Here is a 14552-nt window from a genome sequence, read left to right as displayed (position 1 = left end):
ACCTAGCTGGAGACAGTTAAAAATGACATTACAGTTCCAGAAAACCATCAAAAGATAAATTAAATAAAACTTTCAGGATGCTGCAAGCTAGAAAAGTAAAGAAATATGTGTGCTGGAAATTTTGGCAAACATTAAGATTGATAAGTACCCAGGGCCAGACCAGATTTATCCTAGGTTGTTTCGGGAAGCGAGAAAGGAGGTTGCTAAGCCACCGGCGAAGATCTTTGCTTCCTAACTCTCCACGGGAGTCGTACCGGAGGATTGGAGGGAGGAGAATGTTGTTCCTCTTTTCAAGAAGGGCAATAGGGAAATCCCCGGCAATTATAGATCAGTCAGTCTTACATCTGTGGTTAGCAAGGTTTTGGAAAGAATTCTAAGGTATAGGACTTATGACTATTTGGCATAGCATAGTGTGATTAAAGGCAGTCAGCAAGGCTTTGTGAGAGGGAGGTTGTGCCTCACAAATCTTATTGAGTTCTTTGAGGAGGTGATGAGATAGGTTGAAGCAGGTCGAGCAGTGGATGTAGTGTATATGGACTTCACCGAGGCATTTGATAAGGTTCCCCATGGTAGTCTCATTCAAAAAGTCAGGAGGTATGGGATACAAGGAGATTTGGCTGTTTGGATTCAGAATTGGTTGGCTGACAGAAGGCAGAGAGTGGTTGTGGATGGAAAGTATTCTGCCTGCAGGTCAGTGGTGAGTGGTGTGCCCCAGGGCTCTGTTTAGATTAGATTAGATTACTTACAGTGTGGAAACAGGCCCTTCAGCCCAACAAGTTCACACCAACCCGCCGAAGCATAACCCACCCAGACCTATTCCCCTCCATTTATCCCTTCACCTAACACTACGGGCAATTTAGCATGGCCAATTTACATAACCTGCACATTTTTGGATTGTGCGAGGAAACTGGAGCACCCGGAGGAAACCCACGCAGAGAATGTGCAAACTCCACACAGTGAGTCGCCTGAGGCGGGAATTGAACCTGGGTCTCTGGCGCTGTGAGGCAGCAGTGTTAACCACTGTGCCGCCGTGCCGCCCATGTTCTTGGGCCTCTGCTCTTTGTAGTTTTTATAAATGACTTGGATGAGGAGGTTAAGGGGTGGCTTAGTAAATTTGCCAATGACACAAAGGTTGGAGGTGCTGTTGACAGTATCGAGGGTTATTGCAGACTGCAAAGTGACATAGACAGGATGCAGAGCTGGGCTGAGAAATGGCAGATGGAGTTCAACCTGGATAAATGCGAAGTGATGCATTTTGGAAGGTTGAACTTGAATGCTGAATATAGGATTAAAGACAGGATTCTTGGCAGTGTAGAAGATCAGAGGTATCTTGGTGTTCAAGTGCATAGATCCCTCAAAATTGCCACTCAAGTGAATAAGGTTGTTAAAAAAGCATATGGTGTTTTGACTTTCATTAACAGCGGGATCAAGTTTAAGAGCCGCAAGGTTTTGCTGCAGCTCTACAAGACTCCGGTGAGACCACACTTGGGATATTGTGTCCAGTTCTGGTCGCCTTATTATAGGAAAGATAGGCTTTGGAGAGGGTGCAAAGAAGGTTTACCAAGATGCTGCCTGGACTGGAGGGCTTGTCTTACAAAGAGAGGTTGACTAAGCTCGGATTTTTCTCTCTGGAGAGAAGGAGGAAGAGAGGTGACCTGACTGAGGTATAATCAATAGCCAAAGACTTTACCCCAGGGCAGGATTGACTGGCACAAGGGGTCATCATTTTAAGATATTAGGAGGAAGGTATAGAAGAGACGTCAGAGGTAGGTTCTTTATTCAGAGAGTTGTGAATGCATGGAATGTATCGCCAGCGGTGGGTGAGGAAGCAAAGTCATTAAGGACATTTAAGTGACTGCTGGACATGCACATGGACAGCAGTGAATTGAGGAGTGTGTAGCTTAGGTTATTTTATTTTAGTTTAGGAATAATCCTCAACACAATATTGTGAGCCGAAGGGCCTGTTCTGTGCTGTACTTTTCTATGTTCTATGAAACTCAACAGCCTTGGCAGCATCTGTAAAGACAGAAAAACTGAGTTAATATTTCAAGACTAGTATGACACTTCTTCAAAACTGAAAGGGAAAATGATTGTTTTTATGCCATTGACAGGAGAAGAGGAGAAGCAAGTGGAACAGATTATGAGGATGCATTAAATAAAGACCAAGGGAGTGCCATCAGTGGTAAAGGAGTGCTAAAGATGTAAAATGTGTGTAAATGAAGGTGTGAAAAGCAGAAAATGTGTGCACTCACTCCTCTTTCCCCTCTAACAACCTGATAAAAATGCTCATTTTCTAGCCCCTTTCAGTACTAGACTCTAAACAGTAACTCTGTTTCTCTTTTCATAGGCACTGCCAACACTTTCTCCAACACTTCTTGTTTTTATTTATTATTATTTTTCAAAGGTGATGTGCACGAATGTCAGACCGCATAGTTGCATGATGTGGCTTTCATTGATGTGAATGTGCTGCCAAAGGGGTGTTTTACGTGGCATTGCTTATATTATCACCTGTAACATTAAAATATGGATGTGAATACTGTAGTATTGAAGCATAAACAGATATTTAGTACAACTAATTATTTTATACAAATATAGCATTCCTCAGTCACCAAAGTGTCTCGATAATATTAAGCTACTAGTTACAGTAGAGGAGCATGCTTCCAGTAGACTTTCATGCTGCACGTGATCTGAGCTGAGATGGAATATGACATCTGTATACCCTCAGGTCATATACTCCAATAAAGTGATAAAATCTTGAATATACCTCTCAATAAGGTACGCTGACATACTGACCATGAGTTACAACACAATTATATTATAGACAGATTGTCCAAACTGATGTGTATTATCTACACAAGCCTCCTTTATTCATCTAAACCCATCAATGCATCCAAGGTGGCGGTGCCAACAAGGTAGGCAGTGGTTGGGCTCCTGGGCCTGCCCACTCAGGTGGCTACTTCCTCCCTTCTTTCCTTAACATTTTTGCTGACTTTCTGTTTCTTTTTCTCTTTCTTCATCTTCTTTCTGTCAGTGACAGCAGAGGGACTGAAATCATGGAAGGGAGCAGCCGGAGCAGGACTCTTGGTGAAGCGGTGGTCTGGCCTAGTAGCAGAGTTGGCACTCTTGAATGTGGTAGGCCTGGACCAGGGTCTCCTGGCTAATGGCATAGCAGTGTCAACATCTCATGGTTGTGGTGGGCCTGGAGCAGGGACTCTTGGTTGTCAGTGAGGCAGCAGTGGCAGCGGAGTTGGGAGCTCCTTGTTGCAGGACAAGTATAGGTCCAGCATGGGACCCAGCATCGCTGGCCTGTTGACAGGCCCCTCCCACCAGTTTAGGAGTCGTTGGTTGGCTGGCTCAGGGCTTGGGCTCATGGTTGTAGGCAATGGAGCAAAGATGGACTTTCTTTCAGCTTTGTCTTTTTATTCTTGAAGTATTCGAATGGACCAGACTGAGGTGACAGTCAGAGCCTTTCACTGTATTTTACGTGTTGTTCATTACAGAGTACTGGTGACAATAAATCATCGTTCATTCAACATTTCCTTCCATTGTTTTCTCTCTTTCCTGATATGAAACATTTTCTTAATTACATCTATTCAAGTCATTTCAACTACTCTTTGTGGTAGTGAGTTGCATGTTTTGGCCATTATCTAGATAAAAATGATTCTTCTGAATTTGCTTTATTAGTGATGTATTTAATGATTATAGATTTATTAGGGATTATGGGAGCTAGTAAGCCCTGTTAGCTTGATGGCTAGCATGTATTCTGGAATCATAGCAAACAGCATGGGTTATATTCTTGAAGTAGACTTGTGACCTCTCTCCTGACCCCCTGCCACTGAGAAAGGAAGGTAATGGCAAACCACCACTGACAAAAAATTGCCAAGGAAACACCGAGGATAAGGCTTTAACGGGCAATGTGGAAAGGAATAGCCTTCACGCAAAGCTGGAACAATTTTTTATTTTTATCTATGTTACTTATTTATATTTATGTTTATAGCTGATGTCTCATCACAAGTGGAAACACCTTCTTGACATCTATGCTGTCAAACCTTTTGAGGTTATCATGTGTTTTCCTTTATAGCTCTATCCCTATCTTGGTTTAGCTTTTGATAGAATAATTTACTTTCTATTTTTGTTTTCTGTAATCATTTGATTTTATCCTTTCCCGTTGCTTTCTTTTAAACTTCTTCCCTCGTATTTCCATATTCCCAATGAACATGGGAATGTAGGAACAGGGGTAGGCCAGTCAGCCTAGATCATTGCTGACAATCTACTTCAACATCATATCTCAACATTATCCCCAAATCCCTTGATATCATTAGGAACTTTAAATCTATCAGTCTTTGTTTCGAACTTACTTAATAACTGATCTTCCACAATTCCCTCGGGTGGAGAATTCCAAAGATTCTCAGGAGAAACATTTTTTTTCTGGATTCAACCTGTCTAGTCTTTCAAACGTTTTGGAACTTTCTGTGAGATTGCAGCTCACTCTTCAAAACTCCAGAGAATACAGGCCCATTTTCTCAATCTCTAACCTCAGGGTGTCCCACCATTACAGGAATCAGTCCAGAGAACTTCTGTTGCAATCGCTCTGTGAAAAGATATCCTTCCTTAGACAAGGGACAAGGGCTGTGCACAAGACTCCAGATGCAGTCTTACCAATATTCTATACAATGAAAGCAAGATTTTGTCACTCCTATACTCACATTACCGAATGAAAGGCTTCCGAATGTCTTCCAAATTCTTTATTGCACCTTCGTACTAGCTCTCAAATCAAAGCTGGGTTGCTTTGGCTTTTATATTGTATTTCTCACCACTTAAGAAATACTCTGAAGATCTCCTTCCTCAGTCCATATCACAAAACTCATTCATATGATATTGCATTTGCCATATTCTTGCTCACACACTTAACGTGCCTTAATTCTTTTTGTGTGCTCTCTCTTTTCTTAGTTTTTTCTATTGTTCCAAATTATCTTTACCTATGCACCAAAAAGACAGTACACTCCACTGGTCTCTCAGTTGCAACTGCAGAGGACATGATCTACCTCAATAATGATCAAATCCAAAATGACTTTAACATTTTTTTTTCTGCAGTTCCCTCTCCCACATCTGGCATTGACTCCTATTTGGTGGCAACATTGTTAGCTTTTTGGCTGCCTACATAGTCAGCATAACAGAGAAAAAGTAAATGTTTGTGGACCCTCCTACTCTTTTTCTCTACTTGATTGCCTGCAATCTAACAGTCACACTCTTCAATCCATGTACCTCTGCTTTCCTTGGAGGTCAAAGTTAAAAATCACACAACACCAGGTTATAGTCCAACAGCTAGCTACCTGACAAAGGAGCAGCACTCAGAAAGCTTGTATTTCCAAACAAACCTGTTGGACTATAACCTGGTGTTGTGTGATTTTTAACGTTGTCCAACACCAGCACCTTCACATCATTCCTCGGAGGTGTAACACATTCTGGAAAAAATAACTATCAAAAAGTTCTTCTCCTTCACCCATCCATTGGAGTGAATCTAATTTGCACTCTTGCTCAAAGGCTCTAGCTAAGAATCTCTCAAACCAGAAGAATTTGCTGCAAATGTGGTAATCTAAAATACTCTTGCTGATAACCACCTCCCACATTGTGCTACACATTGCTTATTCTGCAATCTTAGATCTTTATTTATTAATTAGCAGCAATTTATATCTAGAACTAATTGATTCACTTGAGGATTAGTATTAATTAGCTGATGAATTAGTTTGATTTGAAATTAATTGGTAATTACTTACTGTTTATTTATTATTTATATACAACAGATACTTATTCAGTGAGATTGGGTCAGTTTAATGTTGGTTTTCTTCTCTCAATTTATTTTGTAGCTTTAGAATTATTTAGGCTTTCTTTAGAATCTTAGGACGATGGACTGAATCTTATGATATTTTGGCAAAGTGTAATTTTTGTCGAGTTCCATGGAGGGTTTTTCTCTGCGGTGTCCAATGTATTTTCTCACGGGCTCATCCCAAACTGACCTCATTAATTAACTACCAGGTCCCTATGATATCCATCGTGTCCAATGCCACGATTCTCCCATAGCCAGAAGTAGTTGCTACTGCTGGGACGTCATGGGATGTCCTGGTTCTTGCACTGCCTTTAAAAAGGCATGAGTATAATCAGTCAGGTGTTGTCAGTTTGTGGCTGTCCTCCATGGTTTGTGCCATTTGCTATGTGTATGGCAGAGAAGGGATAATTAGCACTTCATTCGTGGACAGTGACCTGGAAGTCCTTTTGAACAGAATGGTGTAGAGGAGGTCCATCCATCTCCCCCAACACTGGCAGATAAATTAATGACACTAGATACTGCCAGCCTGGACCAAGGTTGCCATCTAGGGCAGTGCAGTCTCAACAACGTAGAGACATGCACAGTCCTGCCGCTGGACAATCATTAACTTTTGCCACACTGCCTTGGAAGGTGCTACCATCTTGGTCCATGCTACGCGAACTTTATCTTTGTGAGAGCACCCCTCCTCCTGCCAAGGTCAGGCAACATCTTCCCTCATTTGCTGTCACCCAATCTCCCCAAACCATGAACTCTGGATAGTCTTTGCTCTACCTGTTCACTCACTAGTATCTTTTTACTGGCTACATGAGCACGAACAGCTTTGTTGGTCACTTTCACCTTATTCAACTCCTCTCTTTGTCTAATTCCAGTTGAAAAAAAAAACATTGCAAGGCAGAAAGGACCAAGATGGGTGACAGGATCCCTAACATTCACCTCCTCACCTCCTGCAAGCTGAGGAACCTAACCATGAACTGTCCCTTCGGTGACTGTATAATGGCTGACTTGGGTTTCCATGATGAATAGAGGCTCCCCAGGCTTGAGTGCCAACCACTCCCCTCTGACGTTGAGACCTAGTCATTTCACTGATGCACATGCCATGTTTTTGCAGCATCGGCTGCTTGCACATGCTGTAGGTGTGACATTGAGATCTGACGGAGTCAATAAATTGTTACCACATGACCTTCCCCACCTGCCCTGCGTCCTTAATGTGGACAACCTCAAAAAGCTGCCTGGCTTTCTGCCCTCATTGAACATCAGGGCAAGACAGACGTACTGCAAGCCCTTTCGATCTGGCTGAGGGGGCAAAGTGCAAAAAGATGAGACAAGACATCCAAGTACACACACAGTGGTTGTGCACAAAGAGAGCTCCTTTGTCCATTCGATGAGCTGTGTGCATGTCCCAGTGGGTGAAGTGTCTTAGTAGCAGCATTGCAATAAAAAGTGCCAGTGCACTCCAAAGTGTAGAGCCATACCGCAGGTGGACCAGAATTGTAACCAGATGATGCAGTATATGCCAGATGCCAATGTTCCTAGATGTGTGGTTGCCTATGTTGATGCACAGTGATCAAGATTGCAGTCTGGAAGAACAAGCAGTGATTTGGATTCACTAGGTACCTGAAATAACTCCACAAAGGCCAATATCCCCCATCAGCCTTTACTTTTGCAAAGTCCATGAAACTGACCCTGGTGGACAGGACCTCTGATCCTCCTGCTTACATCTGTCAGCCAAGGCTCCCTGATTGGATCAGGTTAACAGCCCCAATCAGGGAACTCATTTTCTATGAGATCCATCTGGCTGACCTCATTCCAATCACAACAGTATCCACTCTGACTTACATTTGCGTGACCTCTCACCTGATAGTTCATGTTGATCACGGCCTGGGAAAATTCTCACCTATGTGTTTACCAAAAAGATGTTCAGGAAATAAAAATTTAAACTTTTAACTACCAGGTATACTCGAGTAATAGTCGATCTTATGAAAAAGTCAACCCCCTACTTTTGGCCAAATAATCTGGACTTTTCCATATATCTCGTGTAAATATAGACCTTAGTTCTTTATACATAACAGATCAACGTTTATGAGTCAGTGTCCTGGCCATTTTGTGCTGAGTCCAGCTTTCCAGTTTGCTGGTTGTTCTTCTCCCCTTGTAGTCTTCCAGTTCAATGGCTGCTGTGTTCTGCTTCAGGATTTCAGAATTACCACAAATCTTTTTTTATCCCCCTTATTTGTTTAGAGATCAGTTGGGCTTCTGCTAATGATACGGTTATGAATTTTAACCAGCATGAATTACAGCCCCTCAAAAGTAGTATTCATGTAACAGTCGACCCCATAAATTTAACCTTAAAAAGCAGCCAATAAATTTGACTATTACTCGAGTATATATGGCAGAATTCTTTTGTTTCCCCTACTCCTCCTGTACCGTTTAATAAGTTATATATTGATGTGGATGTTGTATGGACACAAGTTTAATAAATTGGATAGTTGAGAAGGTAGGAGGTCACAAAGATCTGTTCAAATTAGACTATACATAATTGGGATGACAGACCATATTGAAAGATCCTTTTAAGAATCAATTTCCCTGAATTCCTTTGATGTATGATGAGCTAATGTTTCATTTGAAAATCCCTTTAGGTTCAGTTACTCATAGGTTTCCTGGTTATATTTATTTAAATATTAACATGTATAAACAAAGATATTATTAAACTATAAAACAAATGCAAGCAGCTGAATCCCCAGAAAACAATATCCACCTATCTGCTCATTCCTTTGCCCCACACCACACCCTGTTACAGCATAAATAATACTTCTTCTTAGATTCTATCAGTTCTGAAGGATGGTTGCTGGACTGGAAATGTTAACTCTGTTTTGTCTCCATGGATGCTGCCAGACCTGCTGAGTTTCTCCAGCAATTTCTGTTTTTGTTTCAGATTTCCAGCATCCACAGATCTTTGTAATGTCTTAATGTAAGGAAGTGTTTCAGAAGACCAGGTTAAATGAACAAGACAAGCTCAATTAATTAGAAGATTGAGAAGACAACAGACACCCTAATGACTTTAAGGAATGTTTTGTAAATATTTGCTTCTTTCCATATGCACCTGGAGTGTTGTTTTCCCTAATATTCACAAAGCAATTACTTCTTCATACATGCCATTATGCTCATTTACTCTATATGTTCAGCAGAACTTGTTGTACAAGTGCTCAAGTAAATAACTAGCAGTCAATCAAATTGTTTGGTGATGCATATTTATTACAAAATAGGTTATTCTCTTAATGTAGCTTTGAACAATTATTTCTGGGATAAATGTTCTCAGTAACCTTTGTGCCAAAGGGATGAAATTTGTTTCTCAGGTATATCTCATTCAAAATGAAATATATACAATAAACTTCACAGAAATTTATAAAGTATTAGAATTTAATGTCCTGGATGTTATGCAACTTGTATCCTATTTCATGACTTTATACATTCTCTTTTCACTGCAAATTTAAAAGACAATGTGAATATGTACATTGATTGAACATGCTCAGGCAATAAAATTTTATGTGATGTTCAAATTCCAAGCAAGAACAAGAGTTAATTTGGTTGTAATATTGCACAGTCTTCTTTGAAATCAAGAAAAAGTCTTGTATTATGAATGCAATGGAAATGAAGAATACTTTATGTAGCTATAAAGTGATGATGATGGCGTGTTACAGCTCACTGAGGGACACTGAGTTGCTATGGCAACATGCAACATTACATGCTTGTTGTAGAGTGGAACTACAGAAAATGATGCCAACTTTTTTTCTGTCGCACAGCAGACAGGGAATCGCTCCTCCTCTTATGCCTGATACTGGCACAGGTTGGAGGCACTTGTGCATTGATAATTGACCTGTTTGTCTGAAATTCAGATCTTGTCTTAGAAGTATCAATGCTACCATTGCACATCAAGATCTCCGTTTATAAAAGTCAATATAAATAGTTCAATCTCTACTGTATAATTATGGAGTTCTACCTCCGCAGCTATGTTTAGCCAGTGTTAGATGTTGACCTCCTCGTGCTTTTTTTAACAGGGATTTTTGCCATACACTATTTGCTACCAAGGCACATTGTCAGTAAATAATTGACAGGGAATCTGTTCTGCTCTCTGCCTGCAATGGGCACACTGAAAGAGTCAGAGTCAAGAGTGTGGTGCTGGAAAAGCACAGCAGGTCAGGCAGCATCCGAGGAGCGAAAGAATCGATGTTTCGGGCAAAAGCTCTTCGTCAAGAAGGGGCTTTTGCCCGAAACATCGATTCGCCTGCTCCATGGATGCCGCCTGACCTGCTGTGCTTTTGGCAGCACCACACTCTTGCCTCTGATCTCCAGCATCTGCAGTCCTCACTCTTTTCAAACTAAAAGAACCAGCTGAATGATTTTTGACCTGCTTGGCTGTGTGACGTTGAGCAATTACTCCTGGAATGGGTTTGTAACTCATAAGGTTTCAGCTCAGAGGCAGGGATGCAGCATCTGTCTGTGTGACATAGAATCAGAGAATACCTATAGTGTGGAAGTAGGCTATTCATCCATTGAGTCCAGACCAACCCTCTGAAGAGCATCCCACCCAGACCCATTCACCTATCCTATAACCTTTCATTTTCCATAGCTAATCCTCCTTACCTACACATCGCTGGCCACCACAGGCCAATTTAGCATGGCCAATTCACCTCATATCAAATCTACATTATGGTTTAAAAATAACCTTGCCTACTTTGTGCTGTACCCTACTTCCTTTCTCTTCATCCAGTTTACACTAATTGAATTAAGATCTATTTCTAACCTATTTCAATTAGTAAGAGCATTTTAAATTATCTATTGAAAGGTAATAATTTCTTATATTCTTCAAGACAACCATAATTCAGGGACTTTGTTCATTTCTGAAGAAGATAATGTCAAGGTTTAGCATGATTGTCTTATGTTATTTACTCCACTATTTAAATTGAGGTATTATTCAAATATTTAAACACTTTCACATCTCAGCTAAAACGGGAAATATTTCAGATGTAGATATTAAGCAGCCACAAGCAATTATCCCACATTATCAGCTCAAGGTCTTAATATTAAAGTCCGGACCCAGGGGAGAAGCTGGCACTGGTAAGTCAGTATTGTACAAGCTCTTCATTTGATAGTTCTTCCAGTAAAGAACAAATTATTCTGCTGCAAGCTGCACATAGTATACATGTGGAAAATGCAATAGCAGTGCCTAACTCTGATTCAGATTTTATTTTGTTGGTTAGATGTAGAGAAATAATATTGGTGATCGATTGTGTTTACATAGGATGCCAGGGGGCTACTGAAGACTTGTCAAAACATTTCAAAAACTAAAAAAAATCAACAGCTGGAGCATTTTGTTACAATGGACTAAGGGAATAAAAGTGATAATGATCAGGAGATAAAATCCAAAATAAAGTATTGTAAATAATTCTAAAAACAACTTATGATACATAGCCATCCTTTGAGAGAGTCTGGATCTCAACTATACCTTTAAGCTGTTCTAGATTTATATCCAAAGGGGATACTAAAGCACTTTTGCTGAGATAACATTCTTGTAATTATGTTAGAAGCAAAACCATTGTACACATGACATACAAAATATTCTCAGAGGCATTCACCTCTACGAAAAGAAGGCAGAAAGAGATTTCTCAGCCCATTGAGTCTATGCTGGTGTGAGTTCTTCTGCTAATACTATCTATTCCAATGTTATGTGCTTGGCCATTCCCTTTTTTTTATTTTGCCCCTTATCAAACTCTCTTTTTAATAATGCCATTGAGGGTCCTGGTTACCTTTGGCAACAAACAATGGAAATTAAGCCCAATCAGATCTACAACAGGCAGTCATCCACTCCAACATCAGTGAAGGTAGAAAGTAACCTCATATTCTTTGTCTCAATGGCAATCACCTGTCTGTGCCTGATCAAATCTGGTTATTAAAGATTTGCTAACCAGTGGAAATGTTCTTTCACTATTTACCACTAAGAAGTTTTTCTCTAAGATCTGCCTTTAACTTTATTTGTTCTACTGGAAATAAAATAGTTTCTTTTCACAATAATAATTTCTTATTCTTTGTATTTTTTGGGTGAATCTTTGCACTTTTTGTATGATATGATATTCTGACAGAACTGCATATGATACTTGAATCACAAGTGCAAGTGCAAAATCACTTCTTTTACCATTGTTTTTTTTTAATATTCGAGAAGTGCTCTTCAACTTTTACACATTTTATATCCGGACCACTCAATCTTTGTGTTCTTCTGTTAAGAATCTTGCTGCTTATGCTTCCTCTCATTTCCTGATTCACAAAGTATTTTGTTTCACATTTTTCAACTTGGAAGTTTCATCACATACATACTCACCCTCATATCTTATTGATATCTTCGCACAGTACTAACTCACACTTTGCAATGCTGCTTTCATTGTAGAAAGTCCAAAGTACTCCATAGCCAATGAAGTAGAGTTATCTAAATGATTCAGAGAAACAAAACAGACACTTTATGTGCCGTAACATCTCAATAGCAAATAAAAGACTTGATAATATATGTTCATTGTGTTGATTGAGTGAAGGAATGTGGCCCCTTGATCTTCCTCAGATATTTGGGATCTTTTGCTTTCACTGATCATTGTCAGAACATATGTATTCTATTACTGCCTGAGATAGATACATTTTGTATGGCAAGAGATCTGTCCTTTCCTTATTCTTCATGTATGTATTCCAATTAAATAATTCAGCTTCAAGCTTTCATGAGTTTAAAACTAGTGATTATTTATTCTCTTACACTTACTCCAAATTAATACAACATCATGCATTCAGTCTCTCTCTCTCTCCCTCTCTCACACACACACACACACACGATAAAACTGATGGTCTTTTCTGGGATGCATTAACTCAGTCTCTATTTTCAAATAAATGGTCTCATTTATGGCTGGCCTATGTTTTCTTGAATGGTTTTGATGACTTAAACTTGAAGTGAGGGTCATGTAAAGTGAAGGGTTCCCAATGGGTTGTTAGATTTCTTGTTGCAAATGTCTATGAGGCTAATTAATAAATGAACTTAGAAACAGGAAGGTATTAAGTATATTGGTTGCTTTCTGACTTGCAGCTAGTTTCAGGTTCTACTTCTCAAACTAATTGATGACTGATGGTTCTCAATGTAAAACAGATTTAAAATGGCTGTCCTACTGAAATAATTGCACAGAGGCTGGTATCCTACTACCAGGTAACTCTTTATTTACTTGTGCACAGTACACTGGCTGTTACCAGCCACTCGGAGCCAGTCCCTGAACTGTGAAAATTAATATCCTTTGTTTATATTGGACAGCCAGGGCTTCCTTATTGGCCCAGGTTAACAACCCCAATCAATGATCAGATACTTCTGTACTGGACAATGTGTGGCAGTGAAAAATATAAGATACTCTCTTCATAGTCAGTGAGAACCACCAGGTTCCAATCACTACATCACCATGTCACTTTTCACAATCTCAAAATCAATATCAGATTTTGTATTAATCATGATTCCACATTCTGTATTGTGGGTTAACACTTCTAAGGTCCACTCAGTTGAATGGGGAAGGACATTATGATATAGTGGGAAGCTAATAGTACCCATTGAGTTTTAATCATCCCTTTTACCCAGAATGAAACATGGAGTCAGGAGTCCAGAAACTCCATAGTCTGCTTGTGTTGGCCCGTCCTAAAATTAATGATGTGTGAATTCACAGTTAGCTCTGAGTTACATTCACCTCTATCAATATTCAGCTAGTTATTTACCAGAGACACAAAACTACCTACAATCCAATGACAAAGGCCATTTGATATGTGGCAGCCATCTTACTAGTTGGGTGGTGTCTAATATTTTAAAGTATTGACTAATGTTCTTACCTTTATTATGCTTGGCACACTCAAGGGAGAAAACCCTTTTGAGTAAGACTTGACAGAACAATATCACCTCTAGCAGTGTAGCATTTTCTCAGTACTGTTCTGCTGGCTAGTCCTGCACTTCTGAAGTTTTGTTCTTTTCCCATCAACAGTTATTCTTTACTGGTAGTTTTGATGCTGCAATCTGAACAAAAATGAATATTCTTTCTGGGATTCTGAATGTGTTCCACAACTGAGATGAAGAATGGAGATTTATAAAGGGTCAAAACATGCAAGTACATTAAGGCTGAAGATATTTGCCCTTCCATTATTAACTCTGCTTTATAGAACCCTTTACATGGACTTCAATGTATCAAAACAGAGCTGTCCTAATCCTACCTTGTATTTTCAAGATAGGCTGTCTCAGAGCATTTGCTGCACATGACTGGTACGTAATATTTAGATGAGATTATTGGAAAAGAAGATTATCACAGTATGCATCTGTCATATTGTTGGATCTTTCCAGAAGACAGCTGTCACATCAGGCAGTCAGTAGTGCACATATATATCAGTAAGTGACACCCCTTATGTTTGCAGTGGCAACATTCTCCCAGTCAAATTGAGGTATTATTTAGACAGGATACACAATGGCAGGGTGTTCTCAAGTACAAAATGTTGCACATGGTACCATGGGGTATTATACCTCTCCACATCAATCTCCTAGCCAACCATTTTTTTGGCATTGATTTTGTAATCAGATGCTAGGCGACCACAAAACTCCATTATGCGGCTGTTATACAAAAATGTCTGAATGACTTCATTGACCAGCACTCTGTGGTTTCCCTTTTCTTGCTAC

The 14552-nt window shown here is 39.8% G+C and overlaps 1 long non-coding RNA gene across 1 annotated transcript; it reads right to left on the bottom strand.

Moving 5' to 3' along the window:
* Positions 1-1865: 1865 nt before the first annotated feature.
* LOC122549595 (uncharacterized) lies at positions 1866-13997 on the bottom strand. Its single transcript, XR_006311601.2, has 3 exons — positions 13721-13997; positions 12198-12302; positions 1866-2016 (listed from the first exon to the last, which is right to left on the bottom strand). It is a non-coding gene; the product is annotated as an uncharacterized LOC122549595 (long non-coding RNA).
* Between the last annotated feature and the right edge of the window lie 555 nt (positions 13998-14552).

Source organism: Chiloscyllium plagiosum, unplaced genomic scaffold (assembly GCF_037043375.1).
Source record: "Chiloscyllium plagiosum isolate Xiang-an unplaced genomic scaffold, Cpla_swu_hap1 HiC_scaffold_4, whole genome shotgun sequence".
Lineage (NCBI taxonomy): Eukaryota > Metazoa > Chordata > Chondrichthyes > Orectolobiformes > Hemiscylliidae > Chiloscyllium > Chiloscyllium plagiosum.
This window is presented reverse-complemented; position numbering and strand designations above follow the sequence as displayed.